The 15,682-nt window shown below is 35.7% G+C and overlaps 1 long non-coding RNA gene across 2 annotated transcripts in view; it reads right to left on the reverse strand.

The window, feature by feature from the left end:
* Positions 1-563: 563 nt before the first annotated feature.
* The window catches only part of LOC148941489 (uncharacterized), a 30,226-nt gene continuing 15,107 nt past the window's right edge, over positions 564-15,682 (reverse strand). For both annotated transcript variants that reach the window (XR_016143305.1, XR_016143304.1), the window contains exon 3: positions 564-767. This is a non-coding gene — a long non-coding RNA (uncharacterized LOC148941489). The remainder of the gene's footprint in view (positions 768-15,682) is intronic.

Raw genomic sequence — 15,682 nt, forward strand, 5'->3', positions numbered from 1 at the left:
AATCAAACTTAAAACGAACTGACTCAACTCAAATAAGAAATCAAACACAAAAAGAATCAAAATAGGCTATTAATTTGAGTTTGACTAATTCCATTTAACCCCCCCAAATGCTTAGTGTCATAGGCTCTTTAATGAAGACAAGAGATATTTTTAAGAGATCAATATATTGCTATAAATATTTGAAAGAATGAATTATATTAGCTAGTTTATAACTATTACTCTTCCATTTTAACAGCATAAATCAATGAGCGCAGACAAGCAGTACTTCCTGAGATTCATGAACAAGCAAGTTAGTCTATCCAACTTTCAAGCCTAAGAGAAGGAAGTAGTTTGCAAAAATGCAAAAAACAACATGTTATTAATCATTGCAATATTGTGAAATACAATAAAAATTAGATGTTGACTCAGGAAGCAGTTACTTGGCAGAAGAGCAGAGGCCACGTTAATGATGAGCTCAAATGTACAGTAAATTCATTAAGTCAGTGATGAACAAAAATAGAACTTTATTTCAAAAATTTTAAGGGTTGTTCTTCTTGTAAAATATAAAAGGGGAGAGAAAGATGAATATTTAACAATTTTATTGAGAATTCAATAGATTTAAGTTTAAGAACCCTTGATTTTATCTAAATTTTACGATTACAAGAAGCCTGTTCTGTTGTAAGGACTTTCTATGTAAAACTGATTGCTATTACACAAAAAGATGGCAACGGCATCTAGGCTTCCACAGAATTCGTTCGAATTACTGCTCTTTTCTTAAAGGATTCAAACTAGAAAAGAAAAAGGACGTCAATCAATTGGAGACAAAAGACACTTAAAAAAAAATAAAAAAAAGAAGAAGAACAACAACACAAAAAGCTAAAACCGACACTAGATGGAGAGGACCGAATTAACATTGATTTGGGCATTAAATACCTTAATAGGTGACTTTCTCTCAAACCTAAAAACTTATTACTAAAAAGAAGAAAAAAAAAACATTGAAGGAACACAAAAGAACATTTAAATAATAATTATGGCAAGTTTACAGATTTTTAAGAGTAAATAATAGTTTATAATTAGGATTTTATCAAATGTTACACAAATAAAAAGTAACGAGCTAGAGAAACTTTGTCCAGTTTTTCAAGAAGGGGAGAGGCACCCCCCCCCCCTCCCAGAACATGAAGTGATTCAATTAAAAATCAAACCAGCAGATTCAGCATATAAGAGTCCTGTTGTAGAGGTTTCAAACTCCTATATACAAAAATGTGAAATTTCGTATTTTTTGCCACAAAAAGATCACGGAAGCATGTTTATTGATTTGTTTTCCCCACTAGTATTATGTAAATATAAATACTAGTGATCCTAAAAGATAGAGGGAGAGGGCTTATTTAATTGAAAATCAAAAGTTCTAGCGGCCTTTTGAAGTTACCAAAATTACTGGATTGCAGCCACTGTCTTATTCTAGCATAGACATGTTGCATGTGTTTCGAATCGCAATAATTCATGGATAATTTAAGTAGTATAAATCGAGAAGCAAAGCCCACTCAACCTTTACCCAGATGATAAAATGAATAAAAAAAAAGTGTTGGTTGGAGTGTATAATTTTTAGTATGTATACTTGAAGTGACTAAAGCGGAGACATAGGGTCGAAGAACCTCTCCTGATTATGTAGGCACAATTTGGAAACTAAGATGGACTCGTTGAGCCATCTCCCCCTTAACAAAGATTCGCTGTCCCTTCGTCAGAATAGAAAATCCGTAATTATCCATCACAGCTCTCAATTTTATGAAGCATCAAGTTAATCACCTTAGTTAAACGATGTTTTCAAACAAATTCTGGCAGGAAAAGCCAACTAAAAGGGGGCGGGGGTTTGGTATGGCCTCCGCTCCTAATAATGTAAATAGGGGTGCCATTGATACGACCTTAACATCCTTCCAATTTTTTACCCCCTGTACAGTCAGTAAGCTTGGTTCTTTAGGGAAAACGAAAAATGTTATATTACAAATATTTCTTTTATCACCCAATGAAAAAACCCAATTAATTAAAAACAAGAGCTTAATTGAAAAACCATCGCTTTTTTTACAAAAGGAGCTTTGGAGATCTTTTAGAATATCAAAAAACCCAGCTGTAGAAGTTTCAAGCTCCTTATATACAAAATGTGGAATTTTACACTTTTTTGGTAAAAGAAAGATCACAGACGGGCGTTTTATTGTTTTCCTCAAAGGTAGTCGTACCGAGACAGTGATCCTAAAAGATCAGGAAATGACTTACTTGATCGGAAATGATAATATCTAGTACCCTTTTTGAAGAAAAAAAAAAAAAAAAAAAAAAAAAAAAAAAAAAAAAAAAATCAACTGCAAATAAGATTGAGGTTGCCTCCTACCCCCTCTCAAATCGTCCAAAAGGCTTGAGAGTCATTTGCACCTTTTTTTGAAGATAATTGTTTCATTTATCAAAACATCAGGTGGAGGAGGAAGAAGGCCGCTCTGATGCAGACTGAGCTGGACCCATCAGGGTGTGTACACGTCCCGTCAGCTGCAAACCTTCCCCCAGCAATGAGTTAAATTGCATGGTGCTGCAGGACACCATCATCGGAGGATCCTCTTTAGGAGGACAACTGTGAAAGAGCGGAAGGCACATATATGGGTGTCAACGGTCCCTGCTAGAAGCAAAGAGGACTGGCTTGCCGTTGCTTAAAAAGTAAGCCAAGAAACTTTTCCTCTTTATGAATTATGATTGGGCATTTCATGAGATTACGAACTAGGGTTACTGCGTCCGGGGAAACCGACGAAAAAATATCGCGTCCAGGGAATCTGAGGAATAAGCTACCGCGTTCGAGGAAACGGACGGAAAAATTATCGGATTCGGGGCAACCGATGTATTGACAGTCAACAGTGTTGGATGCAAATCTAGAGAATATTTGACCAGTCCGTCTCAAACGGATGATAGACCAGTTTTATGTGCAAGATTTACAGCCAGAATCGAAACATTAAACCACCGTACACTTGCAAAACCAGAAAAGAAAGACATGCTCTTCCGAAAAGTAAACTGATACAAGCGGGATATCACTGGTCACTCAGAGACGCGACTATCAGGTAACAGCGAAGAACAGATAGCAGACACGATCCTCCTACTCTCTGGCAGGAAAGATGGAATACACAGGCAAGGAGTTGGTTTTTTGGAGACGAAAACAGAAAGAAAATCTCTAGTGTCAGTGTTGTCTGTCTTGGAGATTGATAATGATCCGACACAAAAGCAAGTTCAACAACCTCTCTCTAATGCAGGTTTACGCTCCTGATTCGTCAAGATCGGATGAGGAGTCTGAAGATTTTTACCAACAGCAGAGGAGAGCGACTCATTGAATTTTGCCGAGACAACGATCTTTTTTTCACATTTTGTTTGTTTCTAATCTAAGGTCTAAAACCTCAACAAGGCTTTTATTTCATCCTATCGTCTTAGATGCTGACTTAAACTTTATAGTGGATGACCCTGTATAAGGGATCCTTATTCAAGTTTAGAAAAGAATTTACGAGGTATAGGTTCCTCCTCTATGAAAATTTGAAGCTATAGAATGCATCGGTTTTTAGAGAAAGTAAAAAAGGAATGACTTTCATACCAACCCCTTCACTTATGGTGCGATATTGTTACTCTGATTTACATAGCATATTACAATATTATGATTCAATTAGGATATGATACCCCTTCACTTCTGTCCCTGGCGATGTGTAATTATTTATTTATTATATTGAATGGAATAAACAGATGAAAGAGGAACAGACAAAAAAAAAAGATTCGACTGGGCTGTTAAATTAGAACAAGAATTCGGTGAATATTTCTCAGGTAAATATTTATTCATTTGTAAGCTTTCTGAAACCTGATATTTTACTTATAAGTCTGGGGTCATAAGACTGAAAGGTCTAGACTATTATGTTTCTTTGAAGAGCGTGAGTCCACTTCAAATTCTGAAGTTACCCCTTCCTCAAAGTGCCCCTCTGAAATCAATTCCTAGAAAAAGTCTTTATGTTACTTAATATGTCTCTTACTCCAATGACGTGTACCCCTTAATAAATGAAAACTATGTCATTGTCAAATAGCTCGTGTGATTTTTATTATTCTCCAGGGATATATCGAACCAATAGTCGTAAATATTGAAAGCGGGCTCACTCAAGCTTAGATTTTGATTTCTTAATAATAGCCCGTTTTTAACCCAATTTTAGGAGCCCCCCTAAGACCTTTTAGGATACTAAGAAAATTGTACAATAGCAAGATGCCTTTTTTACCATCTTGTGCAGGTAAAGTGCAATTTTGGTGCACACACTACCAAAATATTAACGATCAAAATTTCTGAGATGTCCAATCAGCTTAGAGCTATCGCAAACCTCAGTATAAAGTCCTTCATTTCCAGAGGACAAACGTCCATGGGACGATGTATTCAGTTTCTAAGCATGTATGACGTTCATATAAAGCGAATTTTACTGCCAACAATATATTATAAGCTTCATCGGAATGAAGTGACTCATTTGATGCTTCAGTTATTTCTTTATAGTAATACCTAGTTGGACACCAATTTTTAAGGGGAATCTTCCTACTGACTCTCCTTCATTTAAATGTATATATTCAGGCTAGCAGCAGAGTCTATCGAACAACAGTCATACAAAGGAGATAAGAAAAGAATGTCCCCTTCCCCAAATAAAACCTTCTGTAAAATCACAAATTTACCCTTCATCCGGAGGGCAAAACAGCTAACACTTACCGAGGTTAAAAATTTGGAAATGTTGACCTACCTAAAGATAATACTTATTTACTGAAAAAAAAAACGTACAGTGTGGAATTTGGATCCAGAATCCCGTGATTAAGAGTCATTTCAATCGCACATTCTACAGACTGAGCTATCTAAGGTTTTTTCTTATACCTATAGTTTATTAAGGTATAACAATACATGGGTTTCTTGTAACCAAATTTTCTCTAGAGTTTCCGGACATAGCCAATTATTATATAAGACTAAGCGTTGAAAAGAGGTGCAGATGAGGTTTTATTCTCATATTATGGAAAGAATGTAAGTAGAAAATAGAATGTTTGAAAATGTTAGATACGACCTTTAGGCGTAACAGAAATTATTTTTACCTGAAATTACGCTTACAAGAAGCCAGATTCTCGTTGACTGCTTACTTAGCATTTTTACCGTATGCTCAGAAGGGCTGTTCCGCACTGGGATAGCTCAACTTGAAAAAAGAAGCTACTTTACTCCAAGTACTTTGTTGAAATTAAATATATAAAAACACCGCTTTTTCAATTGCAAGTAAGGAGCGCGACATTAAAACTTGAAACAAACCAAGAATGTTCAACGAACCAATTTTTAAACTTGAAAAAAACAGTATATAAGTGTGCCCCCCCCCTCAACTCCTCGCTCTTTGCGGTAAAGTTTAACTTTTTTTCAAAAACTTTCAGAACAACAGCTGAAACACACGGGTCGTTGAATTAGAATGAGAAACTTTGTTAAAGCACTAAACATTTTAGTGTAATGAGGGAGAGATTGGGGAGCCCCCCCCCCTCATGCACGGGAGAATTTCTGTTCGTTCAAGCTTTAAGCCTACTCCTTACTTTCAGTTGAAAAAATTTCTTATTTTTAAATTTTAGATCATTTTTCAAATAATACTGGGAAATCACCCTCCCCCCTGTTCAGGGAAATTTTCCACGGGAAATTTCCTCTCCCCCAAACTTCACTTTAGAAGTGTGAAAATGCCAAATATATCGTTTAGGTATGACAGAGACAGAATACCAATCTAAAGTAGAGATTTCGAAAATTTACGACTTTTGTGTAAACTTTTACCCTTGTAATTTGAAGGGGAGACTTTCTGTAGTTTTTATAGCTCTGTTGTGTTAGTTAAAAGCAGTGCTTCCCCTTTGTTGAAAAGAACCACTCTAAAACAACGTTCAAAAATGGCAAGGCCAGGAGGTATTGGACGATTCTGATTATGTAAGAGAAAATTTGAGCAACATTTGGTGTTTTCATAGAAGCAAAGTGACCTATAAAATCAGACATTTATTATATTTGGAAGATCAAAAAGCAGTAAAATCCGCCATTCCTCTAATATCTTTCTTCCATCACACAACGGTGCACTATATATCTGTAGAACCTTTTGCAGAAGACCAATTGCACCTATGTCCAAAGCTTTCGAAGGGTCAAGGATCTCACACGACGTAAACAGTTCGTCCTCAAACGAGAATTACTACTTGATTTACTTCACCGCTTCCAAATATGACTTACGAGCACATTTATAGATGACTTTCACTTCGTGTTCATCTGCTTTTGTATTCGGATTTAACTGCAAGGTTTGAAGGGACTCGTAAGCTGCCATCCCCAAGTACACATTTTCAGATGGCGAGTATTCACTTGCTTTGTCAGGGTCGAGATTCAACGGCGAGGTTGATCTAATACAGGGGCGTCATTTGGGGGGACAGGGGGGGAGCAGTTGCCCCCCAGTAATGTGGAGAAAAAATTATTATATAGCCCATGCTCCTTGAATATCCGAAAATGGACCCCTCTTGCCTCCTCCCAATAAAAATGTTGTAGATTCACCCCTGATCTAATGTAGCTAGTCTTCATGAAATTGATGGTCAGATTTCGTAGAAGTATCTCCACCTTTAATTTTATTTTGTGAAACAAAGGTTTTTCACATTGGAAAAGAAGATTAAAATCTGTAAACAGCTCCAGCACATAGAGCTAGAACACGAATAGAATTCGAAGAATTGGATTTTTAAGGCTTGCGATGTCCTGTCATTCGCGTGAGTTGGATCCTAAGCTGCTACTCCCTAAAAGTAGCTACTAAGCGCAACCCTATTATGCAATAGTCGCTAAACACACATCCAAAGAAACAGCCAACGTGTCTGACTTTGGGCAAGCACATTCAGGACTGGGGTGTCTGTAAACTTCTGGTGCAATTCGAATTCAGAGCGTCATTTGGCACTCATGCTGAAGTGATTATATACTGTGCAACACATATCTTCCAATTGCTTTGGCAATTGTTTGCAAGCATAAGAAGCAACTAAATGAATTGAATGACTGCTGCACTTGATACATCACAGATAGTAATTTGTCTTTGATTTTTCTCACAACTGAATTATCACGCCCAAACATAGTATTACACGTGTCCGAACAGAACCCAACCCAGTTCTCAGTAGGTATATTTTATCTTGAAGAACATCACAAATAAGGTTGAAAATGGCTTCCGCTTTCCCATCACAACAATCAACCATATTAAGGAGGTCTTTCTGTATTTCAAACTCCTTATTGCAGAACACAACTGCAAAACATTTTCCAAAGTTTTGTCTTGCTTAAACTAGGGATAGGTTTTTTTTAGTCACTAAGAGAACGGTCCACCCATTTCGCTAGTTTGAAAATCCTTCTTTAGTAAAGAAAAAAAGAAAAATATCTAGAACAATTGAAAATCCGACAAATATCCGTTTTTTACTAAAAATCCGACGAAAATCCGAGGTCCGACACAGTTTTTTTTTTTTTTGTCTAACAAGAGGGTAAAAAATCCGACAATGTCGAAATAATTCAACATAGTGGAAGCACTGGTTACAAGGCCCTTTTTTGACAGTTCCGTAAAACTGAGATTTATACCCAACTTCCCCTCACTAAGGTAACTCGCTTGATTGGTCCAACCACTTTTTGAATATTCCGTTTGATTTTCAAGGTTTTTTATTATTATTAAGTAAACAGCCTTCTAGAAATAAATGGGCAAAATGAATATGGAAAAGCTCGCGGTCTAAGCAGATAAAAAAAAAGATAAAAGTAATCTTAATTACAATATCACCCAAAACAGTTGTTAGTATCTACTGGTGCCCACCGCTCCCCGCCCGAAAAAAAATATCTTGGCTAGTGACGCTTCTGAAGGTACTCGTGAAGTAGGTGCACTTAATTTTTAAAAGAAAATTTTGGTTTTTAATGAGTCACTTAATCCGCTGCTTTGATTTTGCTGAATACTTAAAATAAAATTATAAAATTAAAAATAAAGACTTACTAAATACTAATAATAATAAATACTTAATATAAAATTAAAATAAAATATTATTATCATTAAAATATTTTGAGACTTTATTTTGATTGTGTATGTCATAGACACCTAACAAAGTGTAGTCAAATACACTGTAGGAGTTAATCCCTTTTTGAATTACATGAACTTTGAAATCCTGGCATTTATGTTGTGATTACAGGGTCCCGATAAAATATTAAAAATTCAAGTTATAAGTTAAGGATTGAGTAAAATTCTGTAAGAAAAATCATTAAGAGTATATGTAATTCCTTTTGCGCCTTTTTTTTGGGGGGGGGGGGGGTGTTTTGTAAGAATGTATAAAAGTGAGTAAGATCCATTTATTACACCTAATTCAGCTAAAAGTAAAGGTGCAATGGCCGTTTGAACTAGTAAATACTTTCCACAAAAGTAGTGCCATCTACAAATACCTACACTGAAGAACTTAACGGGTCCGTGCATAAAAGGTCCGAACCTAATCTACATCTTTTGACAACTTTATTTTTTTGTGATTGATTGACTATAAAATTCCTAAGCAACTTTCTAAGCCCAACCCCAAGCAACCCCAACCCCAAGCAAAGCAAATTCCTAACCCCAAGGGCTGTTTGGGGTTACCATTTTTGCTTCAAAATTTAATGTAGAACCAACAGTAAAATGTTTTTTGGATTTTTTTTTTTTGGGGGGGGGGGGGGAGTCACCAGTCATATACAGAACTGTTTTTTTGTTGTAATTTTTAATGTTACTCTTTACTGTTAAACTTTTTTGTGTAATTTCTGAGTTTTTCAAAAAATATTGAGAAAGCCATGCTACACATAATGGTGTACACAATTTTTAAAGGTGAAAAACCTCAACGGTTACGAAAGAATAACAATTAAAAAAAAAAATTAAGGTACTCAATACCTAAGCAAAATCATCATATGTCTAGTTTGTGTCAGTTAACGCATCCCTCCTTCTAATAAAAACTTCAGACAGACAGGTGTGGAATAGCAATAAACAAGAAAAGGCTAGAAAGTAACCTGACAACTAAAATAATATCACAGGGAACTTCAACCAGGAAGAAACTTAGACAGGCATCGAACCCTTACCCGTCAGACAAAGGATTCCATGCCCGCCAGATAATAAAAGCATAATACTACTAATACTACAGCCAGCGCTACGTTTACTACTTCTGCTGTTGCTACTAAAGTACTTCAAATGATGGTAATTCTTGAAACCAGGATATACTTCTTGAAATATTTACATTAATGATCTTACTCTTAAGTAGTTACAATAGAAGTAGTAGTAGTAGTAATAGTAGTATTAGTAGCAGCTTGCATATATTGCCTTTTGGTCAATTGATCCTCCCATTTAAGCATTGTCTGAAAGTTTCAACTTAATGCCCAAATCAATTCACTAGACACACTCTTTTGACAATCGTCATGCACATAGTGCCTTTTGATTTAGGTCGATTTCTCTCAGTATGTGGTCCCACAACTACTACTGTGATACTATTGCTGTTACGACTAGGCTATGCATATGAAGGTGAAAATTTGAGAGAATATTTAGGGAGGATTTAAACTAAATAAAACACAATATGTAAATGCTGATTGTCAATTGAACAAGTCTTTAGAATGGATTTGGGAATTGCATTGGAGCTTTTAGAGAATGCTTAAAGGGGAAGATCAAGTGATGCAAAGATAATAAAAGCATGATACTACTTATGCTAAAGCCAGCGCTACTTTTACTACTTCTTCTCCTTCTTCTATTTAACAGCAGGCGGGCTTTTCAGTATAACTATTTAGCCCTTTTCCTTTTGCTTCACTCTGTGGGCTACAGAGCTACTGGCTTGATTGCCTCATATTTATTAGATATATTCAGATATCTTTCAGCAGATCTTTCGACTCTAGGAGTTCAAATATAAGATGATAGATGTCGATTTCTATGCTCTGTGTGCAGGTATAGTTGGCTAGGCTCTTGGCTGATAGTGGGAGTTTGTGGTGTTTGAAGTATTTTAACAGTTTACAAAGCAAGGTATGTTGTGCAGACGTCAGCATATTACATTCAAATAGGCAATGGTCAATTGTTTCATTATTCATATTACAATGCCTGCAAAGAGGGGACAGGGGAATTGAACCACTTGAATTAGAAAGCTTATATGAGAATGCAAGGAAATTTAGTCCATTTGTTCCAGAACGAATTCTATGATAAATTTTAGAAAGATACTTATTGGGAAAGGGGGAAAGGATAGGATTAATCTTATTAAAATTAATATCTGATATCCTCCATCTGTAAATATCTCTAATTGGGATTTTTCTCCCACTTGTCTGGTCAATATTTATATCATTTTTTGCTAATTCATCAACCCGATGATTACCACTTATGCCAGAGTGGCTAGGAATGTACTGAAAATAAGTTTTTGTTCCACTTGAAGCAAGATTATCTATAATACTGAGACAATGATAAGTGTCAATGTCCAATTTATATTGAGGAGCTGAGGTCAGCAACTCAAGGCTGGATAAAGAGTCGGAATAGATAATAATATTATTCGAATTTTCAATCAAAGGTTGGTTTTGCTTAAGGTGTTCTAATGCCATGATTATGGCATTTAACTCAGCAGACATTATAGATAAATTATTAAATAATCTCTCGCCCAGTGCAATGTTCAGGTGAGGAAGGAAAACACCACTTGCAACCTTCTCATCCATTTTTGACCCATCAACAAATATTTGGAAGTGATTTTTATAGGTAATTGTATTAAGTTCTGCAAATTTTTTCTGGACAAAAGCTATGGGGGTTAAATCTTTATTCCTTTTTGAAAATTCAGTATTTATTATGGGAAATGACCAATTCCATGGAGGGGTTTTGGGGAAAGTAGGTGCAATAGACTTTTCTGGTACAGGGAACTTCTTTTGAATATTGGCATACTCATCTGCAATACCTCTATACATGGCTGGATTTCTTAACCAATTATGAAATGTGTGTGAGCTATTTGATTAAATTTTTGTAAGATGTTTTATCAAGAGAAATCTAAGTCTGTCCATTATTGTTGTTAATCAACTCTCCATAAGCAGAAACTTGGTGCTTGTGGGTTTCCTCAGACCAAATATGAGATGTATTATATCATTTTGTGTTGTTTCAATTTCTTGCATCTGGGTCTTTGCACATGCACCATAGACAATGAGCCCATAGTCAATATGGGGTCTTATATGTGATTTATAAAACTGGAGTAAGGTTTTCTCCTTACAACCCCAGGGTGTGGAAAGAAGTCTTTTTAGTATATTTGCTTTTCTATAACATTTTTTTATTGTGTTTGAAATGTGGAGGTGGAAATTAAGTTTTTGGTCAAGCATGAGACCTAGGTAATTAATATTATCATCTGGAATAGTTGTTTTATTTAGAGTTAGTTTTGCATTAACATGGTTTTGCTTCCGGTGAAATTGGATTATTTTTGACTTGGTGGGTGCAATGGGTAAATCTGAATGTTGAGAGAATTTTTCAAATTGGAAGTGACTTTTGCAGATTTGACTGTCCTATCTCAAAGGTGTTGCCAGATGACCATAGCACCAGATCATCAGCATATTGTAGATTCGTGTGGGTTAGGTTCATGTCCCAGAGATATAGGGCAAAAAGGAGGCAACTGGGGACTGCTCCCTGAGGTCGGCCTTTGGATATTGTCTTTTGGGGTGAAGAGGCTGAACCAACACAAACAATGAAACTTCGCACTTCTATGAAGGATTTAATAAAGGATACTAGCTTAGGAGGTACTCCAAGGTTTGCAAGTTTATTTAAAAGGATTTGGTGGTTCACATTGTCATAAGCTCCTTCAAAATCACGGAAAGCTGCCACTAGGATTTTATTTTTTGAGAAAGATTCTTTTATTGCATTTGTTAGCAAAATAAAAGCATCTGCTGATGAGTTGTATTTCCTGAATCCAGTTTTAGTGTGTGGGATCATATTATTTTTTCAACAAACAAGAGGAGTCTGTGATAAATCCTTTTCTCCATTATTTTCCCCATCACAGGTGTAATCATTATGGGCCTATAAGACTCAGGGTTATCTTTTGGTTTATTTTTCTTTAGGATTGGTAGGAGGGACGAACATTTCCATATATTGGGGAACCTAGAAGATGCCCAAGCGTTATTATAACAATTTAGCAGTTCTTGTTTGTATGAAGGTGTGAGATTCTTTATCCATGTAGGGTGTATATTGTCATAGCTACTGCTAGTTTTGGAACTAATATGATGTATTGCATTATTCAATTCCTGGATTGAAAATGGATTAGTTATGTACTCGGATCCTGGGCGTCGTTGGTAACTAGGGTTCATAGGAATTGTGGACAGCTTGCTTTGATAATTTGATGTTAGCTTATTAACAAAAAGAGTTGCAAATAGGTTAGCCTTTTCATTATCATTGTCATAATGGGTATTATTATGTATAAGCTCATACAGGAGTGGGTTGGGAGAAGTCTTTTTCCCACATATGTGGCTTATGACTTTATGTATAATTGGCTCATTTGTTACTACTTCTTCTTCTATTTAACAGCAGGCGGGCTTTTCAGTAACACTATTTAGCCCTTTTCCTTTTGCTTAACTCTGTGTGCTACAGAGCTACTGGCTTGATTGCCTCATATTTATTATATATATTCAGATATCTTTCAGCAGATCTTTCGACTCTAGGAGTTCAAATATAAGATGATAGATGTCGATTTCTATACTCTGTGTGCAGGTATAGTTGGCTAGGCTCTTGGCTGATAGTGGGATTTTGTGGTGTTTGAAGTATTTTAACAGTTTAGAAAGCAAGGTATGTTGTGCAGACGTCAGCATATTACATTCAAATAGGCAATGGTCAATTGTTTCATTATTCATATTACAATGCCTGCAAAGAGGGGACAGGGGAATTGAACCACTTGAATTAGAAAGCTTATATGAGAATGCAAGGAAATTTAGTCCATTTGTTCCAGAACGAATTCTATGATAAATTTTAGAAAGATACTTATTGGGAAAGGGGGAAAGGATAGGATTAATCTTATTAAAATTAATATCTGATAGCCTCCATCGGTAAATATCTCTAATTGGGATTGGTCTCCCACTTGGCTGGTCAATATTTATAGCATTTTTTGCTATTTCATCAACCTGATGATTACCACTTATGCCAGAGTGGCTAGGAATGTACTGAAAGTAAGTTTTTATGCCACTTGAAGCAAGATTATCAATAATACTGAGACAATGATAAGTGTCAATGTCCAACTTATATTGAGGAGCTGAGGCCAGCAACTCAAGGCTTGATAAAGAGTCGGAATAGATGAAAATATTATTCGAATTTTCAATCAAAGATTGGTTTTGCTTAAGGTGTTCTAATGCCATGATTATGGCATTTAACTCAGCAGACATTATAGACAAATTATTAAATAATCTCTCGCCCATTGCAATTTTCAGGTGAGGAAGGAAAACACCACTTGCAACCTTCTCATTCATTTTTGACCCATCAACAAATATTTGGAATTGATTTTTATAGGTAATTGTATCAAGTTCTGCAAATTTTTTCTGAACAAAAGCAATGGGGGTTAAATCTTTATTCCATTTTGAAAATTCAGTATTTATTATGGGAAATGACCAATTCCATGGAGGGGATTGGGGGAAATTAGGTGCAATAGACTTTGCTGGTACAGGGAACTTCTTTTCAATATTGGCATACTCATCTGCAATACCTCTATACATGTCTGGATTTCTTAAACAATTATTAAATCTTAACCAATTAATTTGTGTGAGCTATTTGATTCAATTTTTGTAAGATGTTTTATCAAGAGAAAGCTACGTCTCTCCCTTATTGTTGTTAATCCACTCCCCATAAGCAGAAACTTGGTGCTTGTGGGTTTCCTAAGACCAAATATGAGACGTATTATATCATTTTGTGTTGTTTCAATTTTTTGCATCTGGGTCTTTGCACATGCACCATAGACAATGAGCCCATAGTCAATATGGGGTCTTATATGTGATTTATAAAACTGGAGTAAGGTTTTCTCCTTACAACCCCAGGGTGTGGAAAGAAGTCTTTTTAGTATATTTGCTTTTCTATAACATTTTTTTATTGTTTTTGAAATGTGGAGGTGGAAATTAAGTTTTTGGTCAAGCATGAGACCTAGGTAATTAATATTATTATCTTCTGGAATAGTTGTTTTATTTAGAGTTAGTTTTGCATTAACATGGTTTCGCTTCCGGTGAAATTGGATTATTTTTGACTTGGTCAAAATTTGAATGTTGAGAGAATTTTTCAAACTGGAAGTGACTTTTGCAGATTTGACTGTGCTATCTGAAAGGTGTTGCCAGATGACCATAGCACCAGATCATTAGCATATTGTAGATTCGTGTGGGGTAGGTTCATGTCCCAGAGATATAGAGCAAATAGGAGGCAACTGAGGACTGCTCCCTGAGGTAGGCCTTTGGATATTGTCTTTTGGGGTGAAGAGGCTGAACCAACACAAACAATGAAACTTCGCACTTCTATGAAGGATTTCATAAAGGATACTAACTTAGGAGGTATTCCAAGGTTTGCAAGTTTATTTAAAAGGATTTGGTGGTTCACATTGTCATAAGCTCCTTCAAAATCTAGGAAAGCTGCCACTAGGATATTATTTTTTGAGAAAGATTCATTTATTGCATTTGTTAGCAAAATGAAAGCATCTGTTGAGGAGTGGTATTTCCTGAATCCAGTTTGAGTGTGTGGGATCATGTTATTTTTCTCAACAAACCAGAGGAGTCTGTGATAAATCATTTTCTCCATTATTTTCCCCATCACAGGTGTAATCATTATGGGCCTATAAGACTCAGGGTTATCTTTTGGTTTATTTTTCTTTAGGATTGGTAGGAGGGACGAACATTTCCATATATTGGGGAACCTAGAAGATGCCCAAGCGTGATTATAACAATTTAGCAGTTCTTGTTTGTATGAAGGTGTGAGATTCTTTATCCATGTAGGGTGTATATTGTCATAGCTACTGCTAGTTTTGGACCTAATATGATGTATTGCATTATTCAATTCCTGGATTGAAAATGGATTAGTTATGTACTCGGATCCTGGGCGTGGTTGGTAACTAGGGTTCATAGGAATTGTGGACAGCTTGCTTTGATTATTTGATATTTTATTAACTAAAAGAGTTGCAAATAGGTTAGCCTTTTCATTATCATTGTCATAATGGGTATTATTATGTATAAGCTCATACAGGAGTGGGTTGGGAGAAGTCTTTTTCCCACATATGTGGCTTATGAATTTATGTATAATTGGCTCATTTGTTACTACTTCTGCCGCTGCTACTAAAGTCTTCTTCTTCTTCTATTTAACAGCAGGCGGGCTTTTCAGTAAAACTATTTAGCCCTTTTCCTTTTTAGCCATTTTCATTCGGACCCACCCCTCCCATGTGTTTATTTTTTTTTAAATTAGCCTCTCGTTAGCTCAAAACTAGCTAATGAGGAATAGCAATAACTGGACCTTTACATGTCAATAGTAAGTACCCCTTTTGAGCTTATTTTAGGCAATTAGGTTTTCTCCAAATTGAGAAAAGCGAATGGAAATCTCTTTAGATTAATAAAATATCAAGAAACGTTAACTGGTTATTTTCTTCAAACTCAACTGCAAATTTAACATTTTAATCAAAACTATTTAAATGTTTACAGAAAATCCCTTTAAGTTTCTCG

This window comes from Artemia sp. Qi Xiang Cuo, chromosome 18 (genome assembly GCF_049724085.1).
Source record: "Artemia sp. Qi Xiang Cuo chromosome 18, ASM4972408v1, whole genome shotgun sequence".
Classification (NCBI taxonomy): Eukaryota; Metazoa; Arthropoda; class Branchiopoda; order Anostraca; family Artemiidae; genus Artemia; species Artemia sp. Qi Xiang Cuo.